The sequence below is a fragment of the Phyllobates terribilis genome, unplaced genomic scaffold (assembly GCF_046119375.1).
Source record: "Phyllobates terribilis strain yellow unplaced genomic scaffold, ASM4611937v1 Scaffold_1__5_contigs__length_1240528914, whole genome shotgun sequence".
Lineage (NCBI taxonomy): Eukaryota > Metazoa > Chordata > Amphibia > Anura > Dendrobatidae > Phyllobates > Phyllobates terribilis.
The window spans coordinates 328,279,312-328,292,567 of NW_027362761.1; positions in this window are offsets into that span (position 1 = coordinate 328,279,312).

A 13,256-nucleotide genomic window follows, 5' to 3' on the forward strand; every position below is an offset into this window, starting at 1 on the left:
ATTGATAGTGCAAGTGTAAGCTATTTTATTTCATTTACAATGGGCAAGGCGCGTGGCAAGGGACGTGGAAGTGGACGTTCTGGTGATGGTTCGTGCAGAGGACGGGGCCGTGGCCAAGGTGAAAATGTGCCACAACCAACAGCCACATCTTCTCGCTCCGACTTCTTGACTGAATTACTAGGGAAGCACAGAACAACACCAGTATTGAGAACTGATCAGTGTGAACAGGTTATTAATTGGATAGCAGACAATACTTCCAGTTACCTGGGCACCACCACCTCCGGTCTGTCTTCCACACGGTCAACTCTTAGTAGCCGTGAGTCTCGACCGCATACTCCATCTCACCCTGATGCTCCTTCCTCCCACCATGCCGAGTGTCGTCAGACAGCAAGTGATCCCACACTTGGACACTCTGAAGAGCTGTTCACTGGTCCATTTCCATATTTGGGCCCCTCGCCTGATACGCTTGAAGTGGTGGAAGAGGAGATCCCATGTTGCGATGCCCAAATATTTGAACAGCCACGGCCACAGGAAGTCGACGTTGGCAATCTGTCACAAGAGGTGGACGATGACGAGACACAATTGCCAGGAAGTGAGGAGGAGGATCGTGGTGCGCAAGTGGAAGAGGAGGAGGTGGTGGATGATCTAGTAACTGACCCAACGTGGAAGGAGGACATGCAGAGTGAGGCCAGCAGCACACAGGGGGAGGGAGGCAGAGTACCCCAACAGGCAGGAAGAAACAGTGTGGTGGCCGCAGACAGAAGGCAGGCAACCGTTCCCCGTAACACCAACACGAGGGACGTTGCCAGTACAAGCGGTAAGTCTTCCAGAGTCTGGAATTTTTTTAAAGACTCTGCTGATAACCCCAAAAAGGCCATATGTTCCACCTGCCATGCCAGCATCAGCAGGGGTGACAAAATTACCAGCCTGACCACCACCAGCATGATCAGGCACATGGCAGCAAAGCACGCGACTTTGTGGGGCGAAACCCAGGGTCCACGACCAGTGTCAGCGGGTGTCACCACTGCTTCTTCCACTGTTGTGCGTGCAATAGAACCCCCTGTTGTGTGTGCAAGGCAATCCCCTGTCCATACTGCATGTAAAGATGCCCCCTCCTCTCAGTCTTCACTTGTTATGGCAGTTTCTCAAGAAACAGCATCAACGTCCACGTCCACGTCCCACCGCAGCGTTCAATTGTCCATATCCCAGACCTTTGAACGAAAGCGGAAATTCGCAGCTAACGCCCCACAGGCCACAGTCCTAAATTCGCACATTTCACGACTGCTTGCATTGGAAATGCTGCCTTTTAGGCTGGTGGAGACGGAATCCTTCCGCAATCTTATGGCGGTGGCCGTCCCTCGGTACTCGGTCCCCAGCCGACACTATTTTGTCCGGTGTGCCATCCCCGCACTACACAAGCACGTGTCCCAAAGCATCTGCCGTGCCCTCAACAACGCAGTTACTGGGAGAGTCCACCTGACAACGGACACATGGACAAGTGCTTGTGGCCAGGGACGGTACATCTCTCTGACGGCACACTGGGTAAACATAGTGGAAGCCGGGACCCAGTCGGACCTTGGGACGGAACACATCCTCCCCACACCGAGGATTACGGGCCCTATGTCAGTCAGAGTTGCCCCCACAGTGTACAGCTCCTGCGCATCCTCCTCCTCCTCCTCATGTTCAACCTCCATCTCAGATATCACCACATCAGTTACAAGCTGGAAGCATTGCAGTACTGCCTCCGCCAAGCGGCAACAGGCTGTGCTGAAACTCATAAGCTTAGGTGATAAACCTCACACTGCTTGTAAGTTGTGGACAGCTGTGAAAGAGCAGGCAGATCTGTGGCTGAGACCGCTGAACCTACATCCCGGCATGGTCGTGTGTGACAATGGCCGTAACCTGGTGGCGGCTCTGAGGCGAGGTGAGATCACACACGTACCATGCCTGGCTCATGTGCTTAACCTTGTGGTTCAGCGGTTTCTTAAATCGTACCCCGAGTTGCCAGATCTGCTCGTGAAAGTACGCCGCCTGTCAGCTCATTTTCGCAAGTCGCCTACAGCTTCCGCCGCCCTTGCTGTGTTGCAGCAGCGTTTGCAGCTTCCGGCACACCGACTGGTGTGTGATGTCCCCACACGTTGAAACTCTACCCTCCACATGTTGCAAAGGATTTGTGAGCAGAAGAGAGCAGTTGTGGAGTACCAGCTGCAACAAGGCCGTCGATATTCAGGTCAGACTCCACACATAAGACCTCAGGAGTGGACCTGGATGTCTGACATATGTACCATCCTGACAAACTTTGAGGAGGCCACCAAGATGGTGAGTGGCGATGACGCCATCATTAGTGTCAGCATCCCACTTGTCTGTCTTTTGCAACGCTCTCTGCAGAGAATTAAAGAGGAGGCATTGCAGCCAGAGTATGATCAGATGGATCAAGAAGCCGTAGCGGGCGATTACACACAGCCCAGCCTCATCTCATCCCAACGTGCATTGGGGGACAATGAGGGAGAGGAGGAGGAGGAGGAGGAGGAGGAAGAACAGGAGCTGCTATCATGCGTTGTAGACGGTAGTACCTGTACAAGTGTCATACCGTCGGTTCAGCGTGGGTGGCCTGAGGACAGGGGGGAGGAGGAAGAGGAGGAGGAGGAGGAGAAGGAGAGCATGGTCAGTCGTCATCTTGGTGAAGACTAGTGTTGAGCCACCCCCGTAGTGTTCGAGTTCGGTTCGGTTCGTCGAACACCCGTGTGTTCGCCGAACTGTTCGTCGAACTGTTCGTCGAACACCTTCGAACACCGTTAAAACCAATGGCAGGCAAACAAAAACACATAGAAACACATAGAAAACACCTTCAAAGGTGTCCAAAAGCTGACAAACTGCTCAGAAGACACAACTAACACATGGAAAAGTGACAAGTACATATAGTCATGCGAAAAGAAAAGAGGTGGAGGAGTAAAAGGAGGGGGAGACACAGATATAGGCATGTCATGCCCTTCTAAAATCCAAAAAGTGAGAAGCCGAGACGGCCAGTCCGCTCCTGCCCGTGCCACCTCCGTGTCGCCGGGTTTGTGCCAGAGCCGCGGTGAACCCTGACGGCCAGCCCCCCTCTCCCAATACTGGTGCCTGTCCGCTGGTGGGTCGAGAGAGCCCCCCTGTGGTGGAGGCAGCTCTAAGCTTTTTAATTTAAATTGTCCCTCTAATTTGAATGAATACACTTTAAATCCATTTACAAGGATCTATTGGAGGGCAAGTCTCATGCCAGCAGCCGCGTAATTCCAGCTCCAGTAGCGTCCACTAAAGCTGCTGCAGTTAAAAAGCTTTTATAAGGATCGAGCTCGGCTGTCCACCGCAAGGCATCCTAGTGCCAGTCCCAGCCCCTATGCCTTGGGGTGCCTCCTGATGCTCTTCACTAAGTATCCCGTGGTCCCGAAGCATTTCCTTTGAAAAAATTAAGTGTCCAAACTACAGGTGGTGTAGCTTGCTTAACAGCCGGGATAATCCGCTGACTAGCAGACACTGCTACTAGGCACAAAGTATTTCCTGGGCTAGATGCAGTTAAAAATTTGTAAGTAGATACTCTCGTTGGATGCTGAGAAAGCATTCCATAGAGTCTCCTGGCACGCCATATATGATTCTCTTAAAAAGCTTGGGGTAGGGGTCTAGGGACCCTTTTATAGCCAAAATCACGGCCCTGTATCACAATACGTCACCTAGGCTGAAGATAAATGCAACTGTAGCACCGAGGGCTCGGTTGCTACAGACGTATTGCACCTCACCCAGAGGTGTGATATCTCACTCTCAGATAAGGATGGAGTGTGGATCAGGACCCGACACCTGCATGCATTACACCACATTGCCGTGGGGCAGGGCGACCAATATGCCCCTGAGATGGGCACGACAGTCCCTGTCCCTGGCTGGAGTGGGGGGAGGGAACACTGAGGAAGGGGAACCCTGCAGTGCAGGAGCAGGGAGGAAGCAGTTCCTGGGTGCATTGAGAAGGGAGTATAAAAGGTGGGCACCATCTTAGTTCAGTGCAGAGAAGTCTGAGCAGAAGTGGCAGGGAGCAGGGGCTCTGCATGAGCTCTGCTCCGGAGGCGGGCCTAGTAACAGAGGCCCAGGCCTGCAAGAGGGAGAAGGAAGGAAGAGGAGCGGAGAAGGCTCCAGGAACGAGGAATGAAGGGATCCCAGGGGTGCGGACGGGCGAGTCGCCACCGCACGCCCGAATCCACCTGCGTGGAGGGGTCAGGCCAAAGGGGGAGACCGGTCCCCGAACTAGTGGAGGCAGGAAACGACCCTCAGCTAGAAACCGGAGGCTCTGACATTTTATGTGGCGCAGCCCCTTGCTCCACCCGCTAGGAAGGCACCACATAGGGTCAGGGAAACTGGCGCCAAGTTTACCAAGAGGAGGCCCGAGGCAGCCGGACAGAAGTGTTGGTAAGAAAGGCCAGACAAAGGACACACAAAGGGGGTCCTGTGAAGCGCTCCAAAGTTATCTGGGAGTTGTCTGAGCCCCTCACCTGGTGAGCACAGTACGACGTGGGCAGCCGTTACCTGCAGACGTGGTCTGGATAATAAGAACTGTGAGTAAAGGCCCTGAACTGCATCACTGACTCCGTGTCGTTACTGCTGCTGCCCTGCACCATCACCCCCATCCTCCGCATACACTGCCCTGAGGCTATACTCCTCCCGTGGGGAGTTATGCTACGCTCTGCTGCACCCACAACACCAGCCTTAGCGGTCTGCCCTGTAGCGGCGGTTCACTCTGACCGCAATCCACGGGTGGCGTAGTCGGACATTTAAACATCAAAACCACATAAATAGTTCCGCCACTGGTTTGACCGCCCTGAGCCACGGAACCGGATCGCCGCCACGAAGACTACAACCACCAGCATCCACCAAAAAGGGTCCGGCTCCGGGTGTCCCAAGGCCCAGGGGGTGCGTCAGAACATTTTCATCACCTTTCACAATCACCAATGGGACAAGGCAGGGATGTCCTCTGTCCCCTCTCTTATACATCCTAGTGACGGAGCACCTGCTCTCATCAATTCGCCATAACCCCAATATTAGGTGGATTGAGGTGGGAGGCACCGAGTACAAGTGCTCTCTATTTGCTGATGATGTCCTAGTATATATCACTCAATCACATATATCCATCCCTGCTGTTATGGCTGAAATAGATCACTTTGTTACATGGTAAAATTTTAAAATCAATGCAGCGAAGTCTGAGGCCCTCGATGTCTCCCTCCCTAAATCCATATAGGATTCCATCCAGTCCAACTTTCCCTTTGCCTGGCCCTCACAGGGTATCAAATACTTAGGAATTCCTATTCATAGAGACCTCTCCCATCTATGTTATCTTAATTTTGGGCCCTTTATTGAACAATTCCATACAGACCACGGTTGGCAAGTTAGAACTGTAAGATTCACTACGTGAACCACTGGTGTTTTGTGGAAAAGCACATGTACACCGCGTTCCAAATTATTATGCAAAAAGTGTTTAGGAGTGATAAGGGAAGAATTTGTTTGTTTGTCAGTTAAACTCATTGATGGTGATGTGTGTCAGGGCTCTTTATATCACTGTAAGCAATTGCAGACACCTGTGCTAATTAGTTTGGCAGGTGTGTCCAATGAAAGGCAAGACTACTTAAGAAGGCTCTCTCACATTATTAAGCAGCCTACATTTTCTGCCAAAATGGGAAAGAAAAAGGATGTGTCGGCTGCTGAGAAGCAACAAATTGTGGAGTGTTTAGGTCAAGGCATGACTACAATCAACATTGTGCGATGATCAGGATGAAGTGTCTTGGCAATCAAGAAGTATGTAGCTGATTCACAGTACACACGTGTGCGTGCTGATAAGGGCAAATTGAGGACTCTTTCCTACAGGCAATTACGTCAGGTTGAAAGAGCAGCGGCAAAAAAGCCTTGTCATAGCAGCAGACAAGTTTTTGAAGCTGCTTGTGCCTCCAACGTCCCCCGAACAACAAGATGCAGGGTCCTTCAGAGGTTTGCAGCTGTGCATACGCCATCCTGTCGACCTCCTCTATCCACTTCACACAAGCAGAAACGGCTCCAGTGGGCCAAACATTACATGAAGACTGATTTCAAAACTGTTTTGTTCACGGATGAGTGCCGTGCAGCGCTCGATGGTCCAGATGAATGGAGTGGAGGATGGCTGGTTGATGGACACCCCACGCAAACACGGCTACAGCGCCAACAAGGAGGAGGTGGAGTAATGTTTTGGGCTGGAATCATGGGGAGAGAGATTGTCGGCCCCTTTAGGATCCCTGAAGGCGCTAAAGATGAACTCCATAATGTATGTGGATTTTCTCAAACAGCACTTCCTGCCATGGTTCAAGAAAAAGAACCGTGTATTTCACAGCAAGATCATTTTTCTGCATGATAATGCACCATCTCATGCTGCACATAAAACATCTGCATCTCTGGCTGATATGGGCATAAAAGGGGACAAACTTATGGTGTGACCCCCATGCTCCCCTGACCTCTACCCCATTCAGAACCTTTGGAGCATCATTAAAAGGAGTGTCTATGATGGCGGGAGGCAGTTCACATCTAAGCAACAGCTCTGGGAGGGTATTCTGTCCTCATGCAAAACAATTGAAGCAGAAACCATCCAAAACCTGACAAATTCAATGGACGAGAGAGTTCAGAAGCTCCTTTCGAACAAGGGGTCCTATGTGAAAATGTAACATCACCTAGAATAAAGTTTTGAGTTGAAAATTGTTTGATTTCAGTTTCTAACAACCTGCTAATGCTTATAATTTCAAAAATGACCATTTTTTTGGTCTTTATTAAAATGAAAAGGTTGATCGAAAAGTTTGGGGGATCTAAGAGTGTGGCAACCCAGTAGTCATGATTACTTCGAATTCTGACAATATGAGGGTCATGCTGCAGGTAGTGCAGCAAGAAGGCACTTATGTGTCTTGCGCATCTCGGAGCCCCAAAATTATTTTCCGGGCTAGATGCAGCTAAAAATTATTTTTAATTTTAAATCTGGTGAAGCTTATTATAGATGGCCTAATAGGATCAGTGCTGCACACTGCTACAAAGCCCAAATTATTTTCCAGTCAAGATACAGATAAACATGATTAGTAATTTGAAAGCTTAAAACGGTTGGTAGGGTGATTTTAACCAATCATCAAGCTTTTTACTCTCCCCAGGATGACACAGGGGTAGAAAAGTCGTTTCGGATCCATGATTTGTTCATCTTTATGAACGTGAGTCTGTCTACATTATCAGTGGAGAGCCGCGTGCGCTTATCTGTCAGCACACCACCAGCAGCGCTGAACACACGTTCAGACAGAACGCTGGCTGCGGGGCATGACAAGATCTCCAAGGCGTAAGTGGCTAGCTCCGGCCATTTATCCAGATTGGAAGCCCAAAAAGAGCAAGGGTCCAGTGACACAGTCGTGGCTTCAATGTTTACTTGGAGATACTCCTGTACCATCGTCTCTAGGCGTTGACTATGTGTCAGACTTCTTGTCTCCTGTGGCCTTGCAAAGGATGGGCTAAAAAAGTGGTGAAATGATTCCGCAAAATTGATGTTACCAGCAGATACTGTGGTTCTGTTACGGTTTGAGTGCTGAACACTTGACGGTCCCACGGTTGGCAAGTTGGAACTGTGAGATTCACTACGTGCACCACTGGTATTTTGTGGAAAAGCACATGTAAGATTCTGCAACAGTCTCTGCTGATACTCCTGCATGCGTGCATCCCTTTCTATGGCAGGAATAATTTCTGCAAATTTACTTTTGTACCGGGGATCTAACAGTGTGGCAACCCAGTAGTCAGGATTATTTCTAATTCTCACAATTCGAGGGTCATGTTGCAGGTAGTGCAGCAAGAAGGCACTCATGTGTGTTGCGCATCCAGGAGCACCAAGTCCCTGTTGTGTTGGTGGCGAGGTAACAATCATGCTTCCTTCCTCTGTCCTCTCCCCCCAACCTCGCACAACAGAAATGTGATCAAGGTCTCCCTCATCTGATGAGTCTTCCATCAGTTCGTCCTCCACTTCTTCCTGGGCTCCTGCACCTTCCTCACTAGTTTGGCTGCTACCATGCGCCCTGGTAAAACCATCTCCCCCACCCTCACATGCCTGCCGCCTTGGTGCTGCCGACCGTCTGGACCTTGCAGATGTTAGCCCTTCCGCATACAACTCCTCCTCCTCTACTTCCTCCACCTCCTCTTGTGCCACCACCTGACTCCGAATTCTGTTTAACATGTGCTCCAGCATGTAAATCACCGGAATAGTCATGCTGATAATGGCATCGTCAGCACTAAACATCTTCGTCGCCATTTCAAAACTGTGCAGAAGGGTGCATAGGTCCCTGATCTGAGACCACTCCTCCAGCGTGATTTGCCCCACCTCTGAATCTCGTTGGCCCAGGCTATACGTCAGAACGTATTGCACCAGGGCTTGTCGGTGCTGCCACAGTCGCTGCAACATGTGCAGAGTTGAATTCCACCGGGTAGGCACATCGCATTTTAGCCGGTGAAGTGGCAGGCCCAACGACTTCTGTAGAGATGTAAGTCGCTGAGCTGCGGGATGCGAACGGCAGAAGTGAGCACACAGCGACCGTGCCCTCTGCAGAAGGCCATCTAGTCTGGGATAGTGGGCTAAAAATTGCTGGACAACCAGGTTCAACACGTGAGCCATACAAGGCACGTGTGTGACATTGCCCCGGCGAAGGGCCGCACCCAGGTTTGCAGCATTGTTGCACACGGCCTTCCCTGGTTTCAGGTCCAGTGGAGACAACCATTCATGAAATTGGTTCTCCAGAGCTGACCACAACTCCTCAGCTGTGTGACTCACATTTCCCAGACATTTCAATGTAAAAACCGCCTGATGACGTTGAGCCCTACTGCCAGCATAGTAAGGAGGTGTGCAGGATCCCTTCTGCGCAGTTAGAAAGCTTGTGGCATGACCAGACAGGCTTTGGGTGCAGGTGGAAGACCGAGAGGAGGTTGAGGAGGCAGAAGCAGTGGAGGAAAAATGACATAAAGAGGATTGACGCACAACTCGTGGGGACGGCAAGACTTGGACAGCAGCCCCTTGTCCTGCTGTCACCATAGTTACCCAGTGCCCAGTCAGCGACATGTAACGCCCCTGTCCATGCCTACTCGTCCAAGTGTCTGTGGTGAAATGCACCCTGTCACACACAGAGTTTCTCAAAGAAGCGGTGATGTTGTGTGCGACATGCTGGTGGAGCGCAGGCACACCTTTCTTTGAGAAGTAGTGCCGACTGGGCATCTGGTACTGGGGCACTGCGACGGACATAAGGTCTCGAAAATCCTCTGTGTCCACCAGGCGGAAAGGCAGCATTTCTGTAGCCAAGAGCTTGCAGATGGTGAAATTCAACCTCTTAGCTTTCTCATGGCTAGGAGGAAATGGTCTTTTACTTGTCCACATCTGAGGGACCGAGGGCTGGCTATTGTGCTTAGACGGGGTTGATAAGGGTGTCCCCGGCAAACTGCCGGTCTGTGAGGAAGATGCAGGCGGACATGTTAGGTTGCCTTGATCCAAAGGTGGTGCTATCGATGTCGGACAGCGCTCAAGACCAGCTGGTGTTACCACCTCCAAAGAAAATGATGACCTGCCAATCACGCTGGCTGTTGCGGGTAAAGAGGTGGCAGGTCTGCGCCCCAAAACAGGTGTGACTGCTGTCCCCCCAGTCACAGAGGATGAAGAGGCCGCGGATGCACAAGATATGGCAGACGGTGGTTGGCCCGGCCGGCTAGACCGCATTGTAGCACACTGAGCTTCCCACTGCAACTTATGCTTCATGTCCATGTGCCGGTTCATGCATGAAGTACTCAAACTATGTATTTTTTGGCCTCTACTTAGCTTTTGCTGACAAATGTTACAGATAACACGAGTTGGGTCATCTTTATCGATCTGAAAAAATGCCCAGGCTATGCAAGGCTTAGCACCCATGCGACCTGAAGAGCCACCACGACTTGTGGTGAGAGGCAGAGTTGTGTTTGAGGATGCAGTTGTTGACGTGCTTCCAGTACTACGTCTCTGTCCAGGAAGGCGCAACCTGACCTCGTCGTCACTAGCATTTTCCTCCACCTCCTCTGCTGACCTCATCTCTTGGCTGACTGTGGGTTGACAGTAAGTGGGATCTCCGACCTCATCATCATCACCCTGTGCGTTATCACACCCGTCGTCCTCAGAGCCAACCTGTTCCTGCCCTGACAAAAAACTAAAGTTGTCGCTCCAATCAGGTATTTGAGTCTTATCATCGTCTTCCTCATTGTCTCCACCAACAGGAGTTACAGTTTGGGAATGAGGGTCTACATTATGGTCAGAACCTTCTGCGTCTGGTCCTGGATCCGACTCATAAAGATTCTGGGCATCAGTGCAGATCATTTCCTCGTCTGGATTCACAGAAGCGCTGGAGTCGACCTCTGATTCCCAGGCTATAGTATGAGTAAACAGCTCTGCAGACTCAACCATCTGTTCTACCTCATACTCAGACGGGCAGCTGGAGATTTGGGAGCTGTGAGGAAGCAAGTGCGATTTGGGTGACACCTTTGAGGACTGGAGTATTTGTGATGTTGAAGTTGATGTGGAGGAGAGCCCACTTAAAGGAGCACTTGATATCCGTTGAAGCACCTGCTGTTTTTGTGCCTCATCTGGAATTTGTAGCGATTGGCGTGGCCGTAAGAAAGGGATCTTATCACATTGTCCGCTAAAAGAAGTAGACATTTTAGTTTGGCTGGAAGATGGTCTTTCTTCTGCACCTACCCCACGGACACAACCTTTTTTCCCCTTCCCAACACGCCTATTCCCCTTTCCACCAGCAGCAGGCCTTTTTCCACTCATTTTGGTGGTTAACTAATTCACAACTCTGGAGTTGTTTGCACAAAAAAACAATGGATGGTAACCGAGCAGAGCTGAGTGGCCAAACTGTGGTATTAGGCCAAAACTATTGGCTGGGTTAGATGCAGAAAAAAATTATTTTTAATTTGCAACCTGATGGAGGTCAGTATAGATGGACTAATAGACCAAGTCCCACACACCGCTAGAAGCCCAAATATTTTTTCAGAGCTAGATGCAGAAATTTTTTTTATTCAATTTGCAACCTGATGGAGGTCAGTATAGATGGACTAATAGACCAAGTCCCACACACTGCTAGAAGCCCAAATATTTTTTCAGAGCTAGATGCAGAAAAAAATTATTTTTAATTTGCAACCTGATGGAGGTCAGTATAGATGGACTAATAGACCATGTCCCACACACCGCTAGAAGCCCAAATATTTTTTCAGAGCTAGATGCAGAAAAAAATTATTTTTAATTTGCAACCTGATGGAGGTCAGTATAGATGGACTAATAGACCAAGTCCCACACACCGCTAGAAGCCCAAATATTTTTTCAGAGCTAGATGCAGAAATTTTTTTTATTCAATTTGCAACCTGATGGAGGTCAGTATAGATGGACTAATAGACCAAGTCCCACACACTGCTAGAAGCCCAAATATTTTTTCAGAGCTAGATGCAGAAAAAAATTATTTTTAATTTGCAACCTGATGGAGGTCAGTATAGATGGACTAATAGACCAAGTCCCACACACCGCTAGAAGCCCAAATATTTTTTCAGAGCTAGATGCAGAAAAAAATTATTTTTAATTTGCAACCTGATGGAGGTCAGTATAGATGGACTAATAGACCAAGTCCCACACACCGCTAGAAGCCCAAATATTTTTTCAGAGCTAGATGCAGAAAAAAATTATATTCAATTTGCAACCTGCTGGAGGTCAGTATAGAAGGACTAATAGAACAAGTCCCACACACTGCTAGAAGCCCAAATATTTTTTCAGAGCTAAATGAAGAAAAAAATTATTTTTAATTTGCAACCTGATGGAGGTCAGTATAGAAGATAGACTAATAGACCAAGTCCCACACACTGCTAGAAGCCCAAATATTTTTTCAGAGCTAGATGCAGAAAAAAATTATTTTTAATTTGCAACCTGATGGAGGTCAGTATAGATGGACTAATAGACCAAGTCCCACACACTGCTAGAAGCCCAAATATTTTTTCAGAGCTAGATGCAGAAAAAAATTATTTTTAATTTGCAACCTGATGGAGGTCAGTATAGATGGACTAATAGACCAAGTCCCACACACCGCTAGAAGCCTAAATATTTTTTCAGAGCTAGATGCAGAAAAAAATTATATTCAATTTGCAACCTGCTGGACGTCAGTATAGAAGGACTAATAGAACAAGTCCCACACACTGCTAGAAGCCCAAATATTTTTTCAGAGCTAAATGAAGAAAAAAATTATTTTTAATTTGCAACCTGATGGAGGTCAGTATAGATGGACTAATAGACCAAGTCCCACACACTGCTAGAAGCCCAAATATTTTTTCAGAGCTAGATGCAGAAAAAAATTATTTTTAATTTGCAACCTGATGGAGGTCAGTATAGATGGACTAATAGACCAAGTCCCACACACCGCTAGAAGCCCAAATATTTTTTCAGAGCTAGATGCAGAAAATTTTTTTATTCAATTTGCAACCTGATGGAGGTCAGTATAGATGGACTAATAGACCAAGTCCCACACACTGCTAGAAGCCCAAATATTTTTTCAGAGCTAGATGCAGAAAAAAATTATTTTTAATTTGCAACCTGATGGAGGTCAGTATAGATGGACTAATAGACCAAGTCCCACACACTGCTAGAAGCCCAAATATTTTTTCAGAGCTAGATGCAGAAAAAAATTATTTTTAGTTTGCAACCTGATGGAGGTCAGTATAGATGGACTAATAGAACAAGTCCCACACGCTGCTAGAAGCCCAAATATTTTTTCAGAGATAAATGAAGAAAAAAATTATTTTTAATTTGCAACCTGATGGAGGTCAGTATAGATGGACTAATAGACCAAGTCCCACACACTGCTAGAAGCCCAAATATTTTTTCAGAGCTAGATGCAGAAAAAAATTATTTTTAATTTGCAACCTGATGGAGGTCAGTATAGATGGACTAATAGACCAAGTCCCACACACCGCTAGAAGCCCAAATATTTTTTCAGAGCTAGATGCAGAAATTTTTTTTATTCAATTTGCAACCTGATGGAGGTCAGTATAGATGGACTAATAGACCAAGTCCCACACACTGCTAGAAGCCCAAATATTTTTTCAGAGCTAGATGCAGAAAAAAATTATTTTTAATTTGCAACCTGATGGAGGTCAGTATAGATGGACTAATAGACCAAGTCCCACACACTGCTAGAAGCCCA